The sequence below is a fragment of the Triturus cristatus genome, chromosome 5_1, assembly GCF_964204655.1.
Source record: "Triturus cristatus chromosome 5_1, aTriCri1.1, whole genome shotgun sequence".
NCBI lineage: Eukaryota > Metazoa > Chordata > Amphibia > Caudata > Salamandridae > Triturus > Triturus cristatus.
In genome coordinates, this window is record NC_140587.1 from 449,181,578 (window position 1) to 449,196,014 (window position 14,437).

Sequence of the window (14,437 nt, forward strand, 5' to 3'; positions counted from 1 at the left end):
GATCTCTTTACAGGGAAGCACTTCAGCTCCGGTATCGGTTTTGACAGGCCCTCATACAACTTTTTCATATACATAGCTGAATTACTGCAAATACAAACAATATCACTCCTATCTTTATTGAACTTGGTAGGAAATTTTTTCAGCAGCATTCCAATTGACACTGCGTTCCATGTTTACCAAACGTCTGGTGTCATGTTCTCACCCCTATCTCAGATGCTTGGTGGCATTATTCTTTTCACATATACCTGTCACTACACCTTGCATTGAACGTTTAAAGCCTGGGGTGTTTGGCAATTCACTCGCAATCAATACTGACTCGCTAGAAAAGGGGGCTGATGTGTCAAAGGACTTCACCCATTCTCTGTCTGTGGGTGAATGTGATTGTAAAAATTAGGAAAGATTCTTATGACACCTGCCCTTTTACCTATCAGTGAAATCAAATGTAGCCAAAATGTCATCTATGATTCTGATGTTTTCTGATTCTCTACAGTTTATAAAATAACTAAATAAGACCTAAAACATGCTTCTAAACACTGCATCTTTAAACCAAAGACCACAAAACTGAAAAAGCAGAAGGAAGAAGAGACAATGCTTTAGTGACATCCTTAAATAACAACACTCAAGCAGAATAATGTTAGCCCAGACTTTCTTGCTGCTGCTTTGTATAGGAAAGTTACATTGTATTGGCCCCTTCAGGAAGAAATAAAAATGACTATTTCACTCAGCTTTTCCTTTCTTTGAATAGCACTTAGTTTGTGGTTGTGAAGGTGTTTTTTCGGTGTTTTTAATTTTACACCGGTGATGGCTATTTTCCTTTTGGTGGGGTTTTATCAGTTATTATAGGTTTAAACCTAAAACCAGATAGCCTATGTATACTGTAGTGCACTGGCTGTTGGAGAAAGGGGTTCTTTATTTTGTATTGCTTTTGTTGAATTTATGAGTGGATGTCACCCCTCCAGCTCCTAGGCAAAAGGTGGGAGTGAAAGTGTGATATGTATTATTGCCCAATCTCTCATCCCAAGTTTGACCCTACATTCATGAGTTCATTTCCTATCATGGGAACAGTGGGGAAGCTTAATCCACATTAAAGTACTCACTATTGTTCTTACCAAGTTAATGATTGTAATGAGAGAGGAAAAAATGCTGGGATGTCCCTAAGTGAAGCGACCACTCATGCAATGGTATAGGAAAAGACCTTTCTTATATTTATTTTCCCTCACACACCCTAGTGGTGTCATGCTTCATCGGGACACCGCGACCCCTATAAGTCGCGGTGGGCTCGACCAATATTTCAGGGAGCACTTAGATAGTATATCTGACCAGGGGGATAAAGATTAAAAATGCACTGTTAGACCCCAGTATCCCTTTATTCTTGGGTCTGACAGGAATATTAAAAATAATGAACAGTAGGGTCTAATGGAAAATCATGGTCCTAAGACCCTAGTGCCAACATGTTTCAGTCCTTGTGTGCCCAAAAGAAATTGGTGCTAGGACTTTCTTCAGGGCTGTGTCACCCCCTGGAGTGAAATGAACAAGGAATTTCCCTATACTATTTTAAAGGGGCAGATAGCTGCTCCTTTGTATGTCGCTATTAAATTAAAAGTTGTATCACTCCATCTGTGAAAAGCAACAAATGACAGGACATATATCAGCTCATCATGATTTTTGGACGCTTGATAACACCATAACGTGAGAGGTGGCCTCACATTCTCCCGGTGAAAATGAGTTGACCTCCTGAAATATAGTGTTCTAGTTAGAAGCTTAGAAGCTATATCTTGCGTCAAGAGTGCCCACTTTCATACATTCTGTGTCTCGTACTGGCTAATTGCCTTTGTAAAGTGTACCTTAAACCCAGGTGACGAAGACAGGATTAGGATCCTTCATCACCCACACACTCGCTCGTCGTCATGCATATTGCTCGATAGTGCAATAAAGTTTTGTTTTTAAAAAAAGCATATGATTTCGATATTCTTACCCCGTTTGGAGAGTGATAGTGATCCACGTGGAATCACGCTTTTACAGGGATGCCCCTGTTTCCAGGACGTTGTTTGTTAAAAGGAAAGACCATATGTACCGGTCCGTCAATAGGTGGAAGGCGTTTACAAAATATGTGTGCGGAGACAAACAACAAAACAAGGGAAGCATATTAGGGCGGTGTCTTAAGGCGGCAGACTCTCCAAGCGGAGATAGTGGAGGCATACCTTGTTAAAGTTATTGAAACATGAAGCGAAACACTCACAGATTCCCGGGTCTCCCCTGCTAATAACCTGTGTGGCGCGGATTCCATCGGCTTGTGAGTGATGGCCAAGTGAGCGTGAGTGGTTTAATTGTCCCGAATGGAATTTCCGGGTATACAAGCGAAATCACGCGAGATTGGCGTGAGTGCTGCCGTCAATGCAGTGACATACAAAGAAGAAGTATTTGAAAACAAGGGGGATTTAAACGGAATTACAAATCAGTCTTCACTGAATGTACCTCAAGATATATATCATTACAAAGTGCGTGGCCAAAATTTAACCGGCATTTCTACAGGAAGTGAATACGCGTCCTGTTGATGAGAGTGATTGTGGGAGATGCAGTGCGGGTTCTACATAATGGTCAAAACCCGATGTATACTTAACTTGAAATGGCTGATATAACGTAACAATATTTTTGGGCCATGTTTATTATAAATTCTTGTATATTTGAAGTCAAGCGGGGAATAGGAGCTGCGAAGTAACTCAATCACATTATATTATAATGGGAATAGAGTCATAAGAGAAAAACACTCCGGAATCCGGGGTTCTTTTACATCTGCATCAGTGGAAATGTGGGGTTTTTTTTTACCTGTTTATGAGAAAAACTATATTATCTTGTGCAAATGAGCAAAAATTGAGAAACTAGCAGTAGTAGCTCAATGATTGAGTTCCAAAATCGATTTAGTTTATTGAAAATGACAGGTTATATAGTATGAAGTAAAAAATGATGAATTCTTGCATCAATGTTAGGTGTTACAAATGCACGCTTCTCATGTTTCGCTAGAGTATATCAACGTGTCATGAATCATTAATATTTTAGCTCTTTTTATTTATTTGATTCCAAGGAATGGAATCGTTAAATCCATGAATGTGCGTTTTCAGGTGGTACACCCACCGTTGTTCTCTTTCAAGAAGTTTTTTGTCAAGTCTCCTTCTCCTTTGATTTTTTCAATCACGGTCCAATGTACATCTATGTCTGTATGTTGCATTTCGACATAGTGGGATGTCAGTCTTGTAGCTGTTATTGCTCTTCTAATGGTGCTTCTATGTCCGCTGATGCGAACCTTAACTTTTCTTCCAGTCATGCCGATGTACATCAATTGGCATGGGCATTTAACCCCTCCCTTGCTCATGACGGAGCCATTCCGTCATGAGCCACGGTTGCCGTGTGCTCATGACGGAGTGGTTCCGTCATGCCGCGGCCGTTGGCGGCCGCTCCGCCCACGCGGCGCTAATTCCCCGCCTGTGCGGGCGATTAGCGCCGTGGGCGGAGTCATGACGGAACCACTCCGTCATGAGCACAGCTCAACCGTGGCTCATGACGGAGTGGCTCCGTCATGAGCACAGCGCCACCGCGCTGCCCCCCCCACCCCCCCCAGCGCTGTGGCGGAATTCCCGCCGCAGCGAAGGGGTTAATCATATAGATGACTTTGTCGCTGTTGCAGTATGTATGTGTTCTCTGTTCCCATTTGTGGTGCATGCCCAAATCGATCTCCTTCGTATGTTTGGTTAATGGGCATACCACACATGCCCCACATGGGTAATGACCACTGACCGAAGGTTGTTGCCAAAGTGTTAGTTGTTGAGATGTTTTCTCTCTTCGATCTGTGTGTATCAGGGTGCCTCTTCTACTTTTATTCCTCCTAAAGGAGAACATAGGTTTGTCAAACTTCAATATATTTGACCTTGAGAATCTGCTACTTTTTGTTGATGATTTTCTTAACATCATTAGATAATGCATTATATGTTGTGACACAGATGATGGTATCTTTAGATTCTTTTTTGTTTGTCTCCAAAAGGGCAGCTCTAGGTGTGTTACGAGATCTTTTCTTGGCTTTGTCAATGATGAGTTTAGGGTAAGCTCTTTCTTCCAGTTTTTTCGCCAATAATTCTGCTTCAACTTTATAATCATTCAGATCTTCACAATTCCTACGAATACGTAGAAACTGACCAACAGGAAGATTTTCCGGGAGGGAGCACAGATGTGCGCTCTCAAAATGCAGAAGACTGTTTTTATCAGTCGGTTTGGTGTATAGAGAACTGGACAGGCCTTGATCTTTTGCCCTTATTTTAACATCAAGGAAGGAGACTTCATTATGATGGTATGTCATGGTGAATTTTAAATGTGGATTGAGTTGGTCAAACCACCCATGAAAGTTAGACAAAGTCTCAGCATCTCCCTCCCATATCATCAGGACATCGTCGATGTAACGCCACCACTTACAGATGTTTCTAGAGTAAGGGTTGGCTGACCAGATATGTTGTTCTTCTATCTGGTCCACATACAGACACGCTATGCTAGGAGCAAAGGTGCTGCGCATCGAAGTGCCATGGACTTGGAGATAGAGCTGGTCTTCAAAACAAAAAAAGTTTTCCGTTAGTGCTAAACGCATCAATGTAATGATCCACTTGATTGGGGTATCCCAGGTCCACTGTTCTTGTTTTAACCGGTTTTCAATCACCAGAATGCTTTCCTCTTGCGGAATGCTAGTGTATAATGCTTTTACACCTAAGCATACCAGTAGATTGTTTGTAGGGTCATATGTTATTTCTGATATTATATTTAATAAATGCTTTGTATCCTGTACATATGACTTGATACATTTGACCAATGGGCGGAGAAACCAATCCGTGTATTGGGAGAGGGGCTCTAGCAGAGATCCCACTCCAAACACAATGGGTCTTCCGGGTGGCGGTATTTTATCTTTCTGTATTTTTGGTATTGTATAGAATACTGGGATTCTTGGCTCATCAGAATAGTGGGGAAGCAGAAGTTCAAATGCAGCTTCCTAAACAAAGGAAGAAAAATTCAGTATTTCTTGCGTCACATATCAAACTCACAGTTTTCCAGCAACGAAAACTACCTACTCCTGTTCTGGTAGACATATCTAAAAAATACAAAGTAAAGGCTGCAACGTTTTGGGCAGCTACAATAGCTAGTATCCTGAAAGGTATACAATAGGTCTGAAAGAGCTGAGAGACCAGCCTTCTTAATCCATGCGGTAGACTAATATTCCAATTCCTGAGGGAACTTGGGACAAACAAAGAAAAGAAAGGAAGGGGATCTTTAGTGCGTGTGGAAGGGACACAGCAAGATTAGAAGAGGACACACCCAGAAACTCTAGAAAGTAGGATATTGAAAGCTAGAATGAATTCTTCAGATCCTCACTTTCAAGGGTCACATCCTCAGGTTAAAAGGTGGGCCTTTCAGGCATGAGGGGTAGAGCCACTGCTATAAGGGGACCTTGACATCAATACAAAGCATGGAAGCATCTCCCAGGTGTGTTCTCTCTGTTGCCCAATCTCTACTGCATCCTCACACTTTATTTTTTTCCCTCATCTGTTTCTTGCTCAATATTTCCCTCCTCAGATATTTCCCAGCCCACACATTGCATCCTTGGTTATATGCGCTTTGAGCCTTATACACGTCCTTTGTGCTTCTTCCCAACCTGATAGTGCTACAGTAAATCTCCATCTTGCTGCTTTATTGTCACTCTCCTCTGTACATATGGCCAATATCCTGGTAGGACCAGGCTAGTCATGGCACTCTTCTGCCAAGTGAGAGGTGAGATTTATTCCATCATTGATTACATTATCTTATCATGCATAGAGTGCCAAAATCCTATTTGTTTTTTTCTGTATGTTTTTTAAGCTTGCCAAGCAATATTTCTGTGAAGACCTTGAATGTTACTGACACTATTCCAAAGTAATGTCTCTGGCATCTTTACATGTTTCTCCATTGTTTCCAGAGTTCTAATCAAAGTATTTTTCCATTATACTCCGGTTGGATTAGGTGGATATTTGGGACTGTCAGCTCCCCTCTATTTTAGTCAATACTACAACTTACCTAATACTGACACATGAATACGTTATTGTTCTTGTGGACGTAAATATGTTGGTAGTATCATATGTCCCCTAAAAAAATAATTTCTTTGTGCATATTCATACTTTTGTAACAAAGACTAAAGCTAAACACTGGTTACGAATCATCACAATAAATTGCATGGCAGCGACTCAGACTCCTTAAAATGCTTCGGGATACAGCACGCACATAAGAAGAAATGAAAAACGTGGGGCAGAGTTAAGAAACTAAGTCAAAATATATCATTAAGCTATGGAATGAATGATCTTGAGAAGTGGTCTCCCAGAGCCCTAGAAATATGTGTGTACCCATTAAATGCTCCTCTTAATATGAAAGAATTGACCTAGAAGATAATGTAATTAAAGTTAAGTTTCCAAGATGGATGCACATTGACAACATAAGGAAGGTGTATCTGATAAATGACCTTCAGCCGGACATGATGAGATAGTTGTATTAAAGTAAACCACATTGAATAAAGAATGATTGTAAACATTATCATCCAATGCGGAATTATGTGTGTAATTAAAAAATTAAAATAAACGTCCACAAGTTTATATAAAGTGGATGAAAGTGACTTCTGGAATAATAAGGAGATCGTCACAGAAAAATAACCTATTAGAGTCTATAACAAAATGGATAATAAAAAGAAAACATATTGAATGATTAAAGAAACATTGCGGACTCAGTGATTAAATGTGATATTTTGTGGTAATAAAAACATCAAAGTAAACTTCCACTGGCGAAAACTAAGTGGATAAAGGATACAGAATGAAAAAGTTTGTTAATGTCAAGGAATTTTGAGAGCCAACGGAATTTGTTTTTTTAACACATGAACTTCAGAACAACAAAGCCCAGAGGGCCACACTCCATTTGTGGTAATCCATGGAGTTTGGGACTATAAAAAACTAAAAGGAAGTGATGCTGAACTTCCGCTTCCGTGATCAAGACAGGTCGTTTGCTATCTCGGTTGAAACACTTGTTGGCTATGCGTTCATCTTTCATATTGTATATGCATAATGTCTGTGATCGTGTTGCCAACTTCGCAGCAGGGGTCGACTGCAGTGCCCAGTTGAAGCCAAGTCCTGTACCCAACTGTGCCATGGACCATGGTCCATGCACAGCAAGGTCTGGCACTGTGCCCAAATCCTCGGAGTGCAGCCGACCCCCACTGTGCACAGCATTCGGCCAACCTCACTGGGTTCCACGATACCTGCATCAATAAACTGTTTTTCACCCTGCCTCCTTGTATGCCCTTTGTGTTATTTTTCAGTACTCTGGAATAAATTGCAATATAGCTGCAACACAGTGGCCGCAACGTTTTGTCCCAGTGTTGCCGACAGACGAACAGCACTCTCTGGCACTTTGTTTCCTCTTGGGGACTGTGGTACCAAAGTGGCTGACGGGAGAAAAAGCTCCCATGGTCAATCAGAGGCTGTTATTTATTTATTTATTTTTGGTAATATAGGACTTTTATGGTACTACAATGGTACCAACCTTCTAGATATCTCTAACTTTTTTCTGAGGGTTAACCCCTTCTTGATCGACCCAAGCCTGTCTTTAAATGCTAATATCTCACAATGGCTGAACAGATTTGCACCAAATCACAACAAGCATTTACAATGCAATGGTCTCGGCATTGTCAAAGTTAGAGCTATTGGTATTGTTCATGACATTGCTTTGACATTGACTTAACAGATGTTAATGCAGTGATACTAATGTGAAACACAAGCGTTCAAGAATTTACCTGGTTTAATCTGAAATACTCTTTAGCATATTTTACGTGACGTTTGCTGCATTATTAACATGACGAATATTTTGATAAACGACGCTTGCTTTGGCTCCTAGACCTGCTCGCCCGATGAACTTCATGGCTCACCTCTAAAAAGGTACGCTTATTTACTCTTTTATTTTACGCAGATATCGTTACAGTTGGCAAAATAAACCACGCCCTACAAACTACGCAACTAAACACTACGACCATTAAACGTCCCCGAACACACAAAGCTGCATTCGACTTCTGCCGCAAATATTGAAGTGCGAGTGTTATTATTGTGAGGTGAGTTCAGACATGATCCCGCTGTTTGCTGTCAAGATAAGAGCAGGGCCGAGTCCACAGTCCGTCCTATGAGCAGCTTAATATTCACGCTTCACATGAGAGAGAGATCCGTCATCCGCCGACGAGCGCCGCAACACGTCCGGAATCACTGCACGGACAGCTGGTAGACCTGATCCTCGCTATATGAGAGTATTTTGCAAACATTGGAGGAATGTGGCGTAAAGGCCAGAGCTGCTGACCTTGGCGCTGGGGAGCCAGGTTCAAGCTACGACGTGAGCTCAACTTCCTGTGATTCTGGGCAAATCACTAAATCTCCCCGTGCCTTCCAAAAGTGAATGTGTCCTTGTGTAATGGAAAGAACTGGAGCTCACTTAAAGCGCTTGAATGCCTCCATGTCGAAAGAAGGCGTCTATGGATTGTTACATCATCCCAGCCATAAATCTGACCTCTCTAATCTGTTAGGACACTGCCCGCGAATACTATGATGGGCTGCGCTCTCTTTTTCCTCTGTCTCCACCCGTCAATAACACCCTGTCCAACCCTGAACCATGGCAGAGGGCAGCTCTGAGACGCAAGAATGCACACAAAGCGCTACTCACACCGAGGCTGGCCAGCCGGGTCTGGGCGCCACCCTTGGTTTGCAATGACGCCGTTCGCTGGCAGCGAGCACAGGGCGGGAAGGCTGCTCCCTGCAGGGACCGGGGTGATGTTGTTGTGTCTGCTCCTCGCTGCCTCCTGCCTGTGTGCATACATCCGGCACACCGCATGGACACCCAGGCGATACAACCCTCCAAAAGTGTGCGGCCCCGCCCCCTCCTTGCCAACGGATGAGCAGCAGCAATAAGCAGGAGAGATGGCGCGCCTGGTCGCAGTCTGCAGGGACAGCGAGGAGAAGTTCCCGCTGTTCATCGAGGACACCCTGACGGCGAGTGAGGGCAAGAGTGGGTGACCCGTGGTGCAAAGGTAGCTCGCCGACTTTGTAACCAAGAAACAGTGCGTCATTTTCGGATTGGGGGCATGTTTTTGTTTCTCTCCTCTTGCCATTGGCTGGAATGTTTACATTCCAGAGGAGAGAAAGAATCGAAAAAACACACCCCCGAATCCGAAAAAGACGCAGCTTAAACGGACAGACGCCCCTCTCCTCCAATGGCTGGCCTCTGTTTAGGAAGCCAGCCAATGGAGAAGAGGGGCGGGTTCAAGCCCCGTACTGAAATCATTAAATCTCGCGAGCGAGACTGCGCAAGCGCAGCCTTCGCTAACTGAGACCTAAAAAGCACACTTTCTGAGTAAAGGACTAACTTTGTGCCAAATTTGGTTTTATTCCATTCAGTTGTGTTTTTCTTTATTCTTTATCAGCAAGCAAACTTTCCCATGAAAAATAAACGCAGTGCACAGGAGTACGGGTATACGGTCCCCAGGAGAGATAACCAGTCTTGGAGAGAGGGCAGCTCAACCTCAGAGACCTTCAGAAATTGACCTCCTGTGTTGCTGGAGCCTTCAGAGTCTGCAGAAGCTCAGGATCAGCAAACCGGTCAGATGTGTTCCGGTGCCTGCGTTTGCAGGGGAGTGACTCCTTCACCCCAAGGGAGATTCTTCTGTTGTCTTGGAGGTCCACAGGGTCCATAACGGAGCCTGTGTGGATCACGGACAGTGGCGAGACTGGTAACGGCAAGGGAAGACGAATTCAAGCCCAAGGGAAGTCCAGCAAAGTCCATCGTGTCCAGACGGTCGAAGTGTAGTGGTATCTTCTTGCAGAATCTTGTCCACGTAACATCTAATGTCCTGTAGCCAGGTAACCCATTTCATACCCACAGGAAAGGGTTGGACAGATTCTAGGGACCCTCCTAGGGGAGGGACAGGACAGAGGGGTGGCTACACCCATGCCCTTTGTCCAGTTTTGCGCCAGAGCAGGAGCAAATGGCTCCCAGAACTGGTTTGAGCTGGACTATGCACAGGGACACCAAATGTGCCCCTCATGCAGACTTTCTGGCACTGAAATAGTGCACCCACTCAGATCCAATACACTAAATCCTGTCTGGGAGGTGGTCACACCTCCCAGGGACAGGATGCCTATTCCTCTGCTCGAGCTTGGCTCAGCAGTAGGAGGGAAGACATGTGTCTGTGGCTGGCAGCATCCATTTTGTGCTGTAAGGCTCGAGAAAGTTGGTACCGGTAGACTTAGGTACCCCTAGAACCTCGGTTCTGAAGGGAGGAATCATACCTTGCACACCAGTTACTGGTGTAGAGGTATGATTCTGAGGTGTTTGACACCAAACACGACATACTTTGCTGCAGTCGTTTTCGAGACAGCATTTACCACGAGGTTATAATGCACCTCTACCTAGATGTCTGGCAGTATCACGTTCAGCCCGGGAGAATTGTCTCCGAAGACTGCAGAGGGGCCCTGCTCATGCAGGAGCACCCTCTCAAGTAAAACCCAGCACCCTGCCTTCAGGATTGTTAAGGCCTGCTATAGGGGTGACTTATAAGGTTTTAAGTGTAGTGATATATATATAGATATAGTGAACCTATATCTCTCATAAGTGGTGCAAGCACCAGCTTACACAGGCTGCAGTAGCAGACCTGAGGTTCCATTTTGCATGGCCTCTCGTTGGTGGCATAATACACATGCTTCAGCCCATGGGAGGCCTCTGGGGTACCTATGCTTTGGGTACATGGTGTACCATATACTAGGGACTTATAAAGGTACCCCATTATCCAATATGGAGTGTACCAAAGTACATACATATCAATTTAAGGTAGACAACAGATAGGCTGGGGTCCTGATTAGCAGGATCCCAGCCAAACTAGTCAAAACAATGGGTGCAAAAAGTGGGGGGTAACCATAAGAAGCAGATCCTACTTTCCTACAACATGGAAGCATGATTTAGGTAATATAGAACATGGGTCCCTGTAAAATATGGGGTTTTGTATCACTCCCCTTTGTACAATAAAGCACTCAGACAACTAATTTAATAATATAATATAATGTTATATATATTATAACATAACCTAATAATACTCAGTCTTGTGGGTCGCTCACAGAGGGTTGGGAACAGGGTCTGGTACTGTAGCTAACCCCTACTGTGTATGACCAAATGAAAAGTGTTGCTACTACTAGATGCTGTCATCAATGAGGATATTTGAGAATGTCATCAGTGATGCAATCAATATCATTTAACATGTAATGATATATATAAGGTAATTAGCAGTGCATGACGGGGACACTACTTGTGATTAGTTCATCTAACCATAAGTGGCCAATTTAAATTTTTATGTTTTTTTTGTTTCCATAACTACACATTATCTGTATTTTTGTTATTTAATTTCTGGGTTGTTTTCGCATACATATGCTAAGGTTTCATAACCAAAGTGAAAATTTACTTCAAATTAACCTTCGTTTTTTTCAGTAAAGTTCTTGTTTAAAAAAAAAATCATATACTACATCCAACTGTTACTTGCACTTAACCACCTATTTATGGGCAACACCTAATGCATGAGTGGCGGGGGTTGGTTGCAACCTAGGCCAACCTACTGTGGTCTACAAATCCCCATAGTGCAAGACATTTGACCGTAAGCAGGAGGACTAGCCCCAGGGGCTGGCCTTCAGCCAGTTCCTGTGCTCCACCTGCCTCAGACATTGGATCTGCCGCAGGCAGCTGACCATCAACTGTGTGCAGCGGGGATTGGTAGCAGCTCCCATATCCAACCCACCGCCAGTGGCCAACCTCGGCTGCACTATGTCTTTGGACATGGAGAGCGGGGTTTGGCCACAGGACCTTGACTTTTGCCAGTTACTGCACCCAACCCACCACAGGTGGCAGCTGTAACGCACCAAATTATTTTCTGGATTTGTGAATTCTACAATAATAATCAATTTTTAAAATATTCGTTTTAATGCAAAGGGGTGTCATTTTTGGGTCCCCCACATGCGTCTAAGGGGCTAGACTCACCCCATCCCCTTATGCCCTTTTCATTTTTAGTTTTCCCACCTCAGTGCAGCGTGTTGGGAAATGCAGCCAGAACTAGATTCACAAATTCTACATCCCACATGTAAATTTCTTTTATGTCCCTAGTAAATGGTAGTACAGGTTCCCAGGGCCTGTAAATTAAATGCTGCTATTGGTTTGCAGCACTTATTGTGTCACCCACTAAAGTAGCACTGTAAAGACACCTCGGGCCTACCAAATGCAGCCTGTAGTGCAATTTTAAATTGCCAGTTCAACCTGGCAAAATAAACCTTTTGTCAGTCCTGACCCTTCCTTTTTTTTTTGTTTAAGAAATTTTTTATTGAGTTTTAAAAAGGGATAAAACACGAGAAATACAAAAAGGATACAATCAAATAAGAAATCAATATCATATGTACAAATTATAGTAAACTAGTTAATAAAAAACAATTTATCCATAGAATGATCAAGCAATAGTGAAAGAGAAGAAAAGGAATAGAACTAAGAAAAGAAAAGGAAGAAAAGTAAAAGGAGAGAGAAGAATAAAAAAAATATAAAATAAAATAAAATGTAAGGCAATAAAGCTCATCAGTCATAAAACATGAATTAGAAAAAATAGCAAATGTCCAAAAATCATGCAGAGTATCAAAGAAAGAAAAGAAGAACCAAATTAGGGAAGAGGAGCATGTGAGGAGAGAAAAGATGTGAAAGGAAGCCAGAGAAGATCAGTTTTAATTTTTTGAGAAATGACATAAGAAGAAACACTGGCAATTCGATGTTTATCACAAATAAAATTCCACCATGTTAATGAAGATATTTTTGAATTGTCTTTCCAGGAAGATAAAATAACTTTGAATGCTAATGCAATAAAAAGATCAAACAACAAAGAAACATGCGTGGATTCATCCAAATCAGGCGATGAGGAACCTAGAAAAACATTATGAAATGACAAACTTAGCTTACAATTAAAGATGATCATACATTTTGACCAAACTGATTTCCAAAAGGTCAACACATTAGTACAGTCATAAATGAGATGTCTCAAAGTGCCGGCATGTTCAGAACAAGACCAGCAAAGTGGAGACGCGGACGGTGAAAACTTGGATATACAAACAGGAGTAATAACAGCTCTATTATAAATAAAATATAAGGATTGAATTATACGAGCAGACGCAGAGACCTTAAATAACTTGGACCATAATTTATCCCATACATCTATAGTAAATGAAAGAGATAAATCTACCTCCCATGCCAGCTCAGTAGAGGATTTGGATCTCTCAGTGTTATGTAACAACAACAATTTATAGACAAGAGTAGCTTTAGGCTTATGCAAAGAAAATAGACTGTATAATGGTGTTGGGGGAGTAAGAGATGGTGTGGGTGCATAAGATTCAAACGAGGCTAACTGTGTTTGTATAGCAGCTGAAACTAAAAGATATTCGGTAAAAGAGGTGTCAGGTAAGTGAAATCGTGTTTGCAAATCCAAGAAGGGGATAATAGAGTGTTGAAAAATTAATTGATGAACAAAAATAATGCCCTTCTCCTTCCAATGCTTGTAATAAAAAGATTTACCCTTGTATCGAAGAAATTTATTATACCAGATAGTGGAGGATAAAAAGCATTGAAATGGAGTTAAACCCTTAGTGAATGTATTGTATAATAAATTTTGGGAATATTTTATAATAGGGTTAGCAGAGATGAAAGAACAATTAGACATGTAAAGCACATTTTGAAACGAAAAATCCTTTAAAGAGGAACGCTCAAAAACGATCCATCGTGGTACAGGAGTATCTGCAAAATCAAAGGATAGAGCAAAGGACTGTTTGATTATAAAAGCTGAGTGATAAGCCTTAAAATAGGGAAAACGTACTCCACTTTCAGACTTGGGGCGTTTAAGTTTGATAAGGGAAATACGTGGATGTTTCATATTCCATAAAAATTTTACACAAATGGAATTAATTTGTGACAGATATGAAGTTGGAATGCGAATAGGCAACATAGACAATATATAAAGGACATGAGGTACAATCATCATTTTTATAGTGTCTAATCTACCCCACCAGGAAAGGAATAATGGGGACCAAGTGAGAAGCAAAGATTGTATCTTAGTAATTAATGCAGCAAATGTATATTTAATCGTGGCAGGTAGGGACGCGGAAAACCAAACTTCAAGGTATTTAATTTTCATAGGACACCATGTAAAGTTAGTATCGTTAAACATATATTGATAGCATAACGAATTCAGGGGTAAAACTTCCGTCTTAGAGAGATTCAACTTATAACCAGAAATGCTGGAGTATAACTGAACCTCATCCATAAAGGGGGGAAGGGATGT